The sequence below is a fragment of the Danio aesculapii genome, chromosome 14 (genome assembly GCF_903798145.1).
Source record: "Danio aesculapii chromosome 14, fDanAes4.1, whole genome shotgun sequence".
Classification (NCBI taxonomy): domain Eukaryota; kingdom Metazoa; phylum Chordata; class Actinopteri; order Cypriniformes; family Danionidae; genus Danio; species Danio aesculapii.
The window spans coordinates 13824735-13831255 of NC_079448.1; positions in this window are offsets into that span (position 1 = coordinate 13824735).

Below are 6521 nucleotides of genomic sequence, written 5' to 3' on the forward strand. Positions count from 1 at the left end.
ATGGTCCCAATTATAAAAGGGATTACAGCGCAGCACGCGCTATAAAGTTCGCGCATCCCCAACGCACGCGAGAGCTTCCCGTTATTCTCCCTGCTTGATCAGCTTCATCCTTGGAAGAAAACACCGATACAGTAAAACCATGTCCGTGGAGGAAAAAATAAAATCACTTTTTTCCTTTCAAAGCATAAAGCACCGGGTAGAGATGGAGATGAACTTTAGGAGCATGAGTGCTTCAGCATGCACGCAGGCTATGTGGGAGGAACTGCTCTGGGGTCTGTCCATGCAATGTGACGCTTTTCAACGCAATCATCAAATCAAATGACAAATGATTGTTTGTGCATTGAGATCTGTGGTAGATGGCTTGACAGCCGAATCGTTATGACACGCGTAGCTCTATTCAGTAATGCATATGCCGACCAGTAAGCCTCCAATTATAACATGCTTTGGGGAGGACAGAGTGTTATATCATTCTGACACTACTGTCAAACTGACATCATATAATGCATGAGTGATGGCTGTGATCAGAATGCGCAGTATAACCAATGCATTTCAGGGGGATTTTTATTTTCTGAGTGCAGTTTATCTCAGCACTAATGTGTGCTAAGTAGATTTGTGGGTGGACGATTCAGGTGCTTGTTTCTGGAGGGGTTTTGACCTTAGAACAGAGATTTACATCACACCTGAGACGCTGCTGAACAAACATGTGCCCAGATGTGTTACAGCTGTTACAGTGATGTCATCTGAAACGAAAGAGAGTGTGCATTAATCACTTTTCCAAACTGCATCCGCTATAGTAATTGGATGCAACATGTTCACTTTTGCTGATGACATGTAGTTCTTGTAAGACATGGGCTTTCGTTTTTTTTAAATGACACATACCCCCAGATCATCCAACCTCGTGCAAGGCTCCCACTCCAAAACGATGGTGCTAAATGCCACTAAAAGTGGGCTTGTAATTAAATGGGAGACACTTTAAGTGCTATATAGCACCTATATTTAGCGGTGCTATAACACATTTATCAAATGGACGTACTGTATGTAGAATCATAAGAGGTTTTATACTCTCATAATTTAATCACTATGAATGGGAATGTACTGCAACAGCAAAGGCTGTTTTGAAGCAGTTTTCACTTTCATGCTTTTTTGAGGTCAAAAATTTGACCCTGCATTATGCAAGGCCTTGGGGGCGAAAATGATAAGTACCTTTATCAGGATATCTTTAGGAAATATAGTGTATTTTAATGCTGCTGTTTAGATTTTCCAGCTAAACGAATAGACAAAGAGAACCTTGAAAGAACTATTCATTTTTGTTATGGCAGTGGTATAACTCTATGAGGTGCAGTGCTATATTGCTATGTGATTTTGCCAAAGAGATTACAATCCTGGATTAACATCTATGTTGATCCTCGAACATTATTTTGTTTGAAAATGAAATTCATACCTACAGTAACTCCTACCCCCATAAACCAACCTGTAAATTATTCCCAAAATCAATCGTAATATAAGGTCAAAATTTGGGCCCTGCATTATGGAAGGCCTTGGGGCAAAAAGGATAAGTGCCTTAATCAGGATATCTTCAGGAAATATAATGTATTTTAGTGCTGCTTTTTGATTTTCTCCAGCTAAAAGAATAGACCAAAAGAACCTTTAAAGAACTATTCAGTTTTTGTATGGCAGTGGTATATGGGGTGCTATCAGGGGGTATAGTAAGCAGTGCTATATTTTGCCAAGGTGTACAATCCCGGATTAACATCTATGTTGATTCTCGAACTTCATTTTTGTTTGAAAATATAATCCATACAGTAATTCATACCCCCATTAACAAACCTGAAAATTATTCCCAAATATAAGGTCAAACACTGGGCCCTGCATTATGGAAGGCCTTGGGGGCGAAAAGCATAAGTACATTCATCCAGATATCTTCAGTAAATATAATGTATTTTAATGCTGCCTTTTTGATTTTCCCCAGCAAAATAAATAAACCAGGAGAACCTTGAAAGAACTATTCAGTTTTTTTTTTGTATGGCAGTGGTATAGCCCATAAACCAACCTGTAAATTATATTGAGATGTGATTTTGCCAAGGGTAATACAATCCTGGATTAACATTTATGTTGATCCTCGAACATCATTTTTGTTCGAAAAAGTAATCAATGTCTACAGTAATTCCTACCCCCATAAAGCAACCTGTAAATTATTCCAAAAATCAATTGTAATATAAGGTCAAAAATTGGGCCCTGCGTTATGGAAGGCCTTGGGGCAAAAAGGGTAAGTACCCTAATCAGGATATCTTCAGGAAATATAATGTATTATATTATTTAATGCTGCTTTTTTATTTTTCCAGCTAAACAAAAAGACCAAGAGAACCTTAAAAGAACTAATCAGTTTTTTAATGGCAGTGGTATAGCATGCAGTGCTATATTGCTATGTGATTTTGCCAAGGATAGTACAATCCTGCATTAACAACTATGTTGTATGTATGCTGTATTTTGTAAAATGTAATCCATACCTACAGTAATTCCAACCCCCCAAAACCAACCAGTAAATTATTCCCAAAATCAATCATAATAGTTGGATGTCAGTCATGTAGAAGCACATGATCGTAACTGTAAGCTTACATTTTTATGAGCATTTTTCAACCCAGGCTCATTCTCAGAACGTACCTCTATATACATTTCTGGAGACCGTCAGCTATGTCTTCGGAGCAATGTTTTTTTGCAGTTTTTGCTTTCACAAATCCACGAGAGGCCGCTGCATTCTTTTCTGAGATTTCAAATATCTCTGGGGAGTGCCATTCACGCCTGCTGTTCTAACAATAAATCCACCAGAGGTTGCTGTTGACTGACTGTTTGACTAATTGAATGACTGACAGACTGACTGACTGACCGATCGACTGACCCACCCTCCCCCTTCCTTAAACCAAACCAATAATTTTTTCAAAAGCTTATTGACCCATCCACCTACTTCCCTAAACCAAACCGACAAATTTAAAAAGCAATTCAGAAAAAGCCCTCAGCTTATTTTATCGCATTCTCATCCTGTTATTTACTTATTTATTTTATTTTTTGACCTCTGTTTTTGTCTTACCCACTTTCTGGAACTGTTTTCACCGGACTTGAATCCTGTCGTCGTGGTCATCTCTTCTCTGCATCTGAAGTCCACCGGCGTACATGGTGAGCTAACTGGACAAACTGGTTACAGCTGGAAAGCCGTCCATACGGTGGTAGGCAGTCAGCTGGTAAGGAACGCCGTCATGCCGACCTGTAGCAGTCGTTTAAAAAACGAAATGCAGCCATACGTACTTCTGGCTACACAAATCGCGATCTCCAGAAATGTATATACTGTAGGGCTACGTTTTCAGAATGAGCTTATGTTGTCATTTTTTGTATATAACAAAAATGTGACTATAAAATACATCACAATCATATTTACTTTTTTGTTACATCAAATATAAAGGAAAAACTGCAATTAAAATGATACAAAACAAAAGAAGAGTAAAAGAAAAAAAAAAGGGGGGGGAGGGGCACATGTTGTTTATTTAGTGACAACTTATTCTAGATAAAACATTAAGAAGAGATTGTTGAAAATACAAATCATCTATAAACGGCATGCACTAGATCATCAATAAAACAATTATTTGTTTGAATAAATCTCTTGAAATGTGGAATATGTAGTACACAAAGTGGAGCTCGGGACTCCTTTAGGGGGGCACGAGACAGGGGGGGCGGGGGGACGGGGGGTGGGGGGGTGTTATAGAGTCGCATGGTGACCTCCAAAAATCATATATTTGTTATTAAACTATTAGAATTACCATATTTTATCCATAACCTACAGAAGATAAAACAAATTATTAAATAGTTACATAAAAACAACTTACAAATAAAAAGTCACCTAATATTAAATTAAATGAGTAATGACTTTTAAAAATGATGTGGTTGTTAGACTGTTGCACTTTTTTGTGTTGTCAGTATGCTCATGTTTTATACAGTTCCTATTGGTGTGTGTGCACCGTTGTGTGCAATGTTTGTATGTTTATAACCACCTCTGAGAATAGTGGGGGTTGCGAGTCACTGGAATTGTTTTTTTTTGGGGTTGAGGGCTGAAAAGTTTGGGAACCCCTGATGTAGGCAGGTCAGTATCAATTTAATTAATCTTTTCCTGTTTCATTCATTCATTCATTCATTTATTTTCTTGTCAGCTTAGTCCATTTAATAATCTGGGGTCGCCACAGTGGAATGAACTGCCAATTTATCCAGCATAGGTTTTATGCAGGGGATGCCCTTTCAGCTGCAAACCATCACTGGGAAACATCCATACACACCCATTCACACACATACACTATGGACAACTTAGCTTACCCAATTCACCTATACCACATGTATTTGGACTTGTGGGGGAAACCGGAGCACCCGGAGGAAACCTATGCAAGCAAGGGGAGAACATGCAAACTGCTCACAGAAATGCCAACTGACCAAGCCAAGACTCAAACCAGCGACCTTCTTGCCGTGAGGCGATTGTGCTACCCACTACGCCACCATGCTCCTGTTTCATTTAATAAATTGCTGAAATCTGAATTTTAAATAAGATATATAGTGTGTCCAGATTTTCTCAAAAGCAGTAAGTTTGCCTTTTAATATGTAATCTTTTCCATAGATAAACAGAAGGACATATTATTGATCCACTGTACAATAGATGGTCCCCTTTCCTTCAGTGCAAAGTTATTAGATGCTTTGTTTGGAGTGTATATCAACAAGTTGATGAGTGCTGCTAAGCAACCAATATTTCCTGTCTTTTAGATGCCTTAAAATAATTCCCAAAATAAAAAATTCAGGTTTTACGGGTAGGTTTATAGATACCATCTCAAAAACAAACATTGCCACCTCTTTCCAAAATTCCTGTACCTTCTGGCAGTCCCACATACAGAGCAAGATTTCACCTTTTTCAACTTTTGATGCATGTGTCTGGGATATTTTGGTTATTTGAACCTGACTGGAGTAATATCAGTTCTCATAATCCAGTTGTACTGTATTCATTTGAGATTGTTAAATGTTAATGACTGAGCTTTTGTACAGTAATATTAAATTTAACATAAAATGTAAACATATCCCTTAATTCCGACTGGCTGATTGGAATGTTGTTCCAGGATCAACATAGATGTTCAGGAGCATGTCATGCCTAGTGAAAACACACAAACCTGTAGTGATGATATAGTGCCACTGCTAGCTACTGAAAAACTGCTGAACAACCATGCTTGGTTCAACAGCTCCTTTATATGGTGGCAGTGTTATATAACACCTCAACACCTCAGAGAACTGCTGAAGAACCAATTTCAGTGTGTATGTGTGTGTGTGTGTGTGTGTGCGTGTGTGTGTGTGTGTGTGTGTGTGTGTGTGTGTGTGTGTGTGTGTGTGTGTGTGTGTGTGTGTGTGTGTGTGTAATGGTTTGGTGGATTATAAATTTGTACTGGCAATTTTTGGTGGATTATCAATTTGTATTGACATGGGTATGACCTACATGATCAAAACATAATCACATGAAGTTCATCATCAACTGCTTAACCTTTTGATTTTATTTAGTTTGTCAGGTTTTTAAAAAAATGTATTTTGTCAGATTTCTTAGAATCAATCTAAATCTGTAAAATGAATATTGTATAAATATATCTATCTGTAGAAAAAGCCAGATCTAATTAGCTTAATTCTATGAGATGGTTAATATTCAGGGGCAAAATTGATGCAGTTTTGTACTCCACACAATAGATGAATTAATAAGAAGCATTTAAAACACATTGGATTTATTGGTATTATTACATAAATCTTGTTCTTATTTGTTTAATTTATGTTTAACTAACAAATATCAATCACACAATGTTTATTGGTTTATTGGTAATTATGTTAAAAGTATTTCTAAATGAAATCCAAATGAATGGAAGTTTTATATGCAATCAGAATACATAAATCTTAATTGTTAGGCCTAAATATTTTTGAGTGTAGGTATTACAAGGTTGAGGTGATATATGAGGACATTGTGTCCTCATATTGCAAAACTGTTAAAATTCATACTTAACATGATATTTCCACCTTAAAAATTACAGTATAAAAAACATTAGTCCTATGGAGAGCCCTTATAAACAACCAAAACCACCGTATGTGCATGTGTGTTTAGTTTTATAAAGAAACTCGGATTATACTAAACAAAATTAAAAGTATGTGGAAAATATCTGTCCTATATAAAAAAATAGAATCAAACTGTTAAATTGTGAAATATATTTGCAATTTTATGTAACTGCTTTCTTGTTAAATGTGGTTTCAGCAATATTACTCCAGTCTTCAGTGTGACATGAAACTTCAGAAATCATTCTTATGCTTACCTGCTGTTTCATTGGGGTAAAATATTATTGGTACAAAATCATTAATAACGATTTTTACAGCGATCAATTTTTGTGGTGGGTTGGGAGAATCCTGTTTAATAGAATTGTGGAAACTGGCATTTTCATTTTTTTATTCTTTGATGAAAATTATTCTTT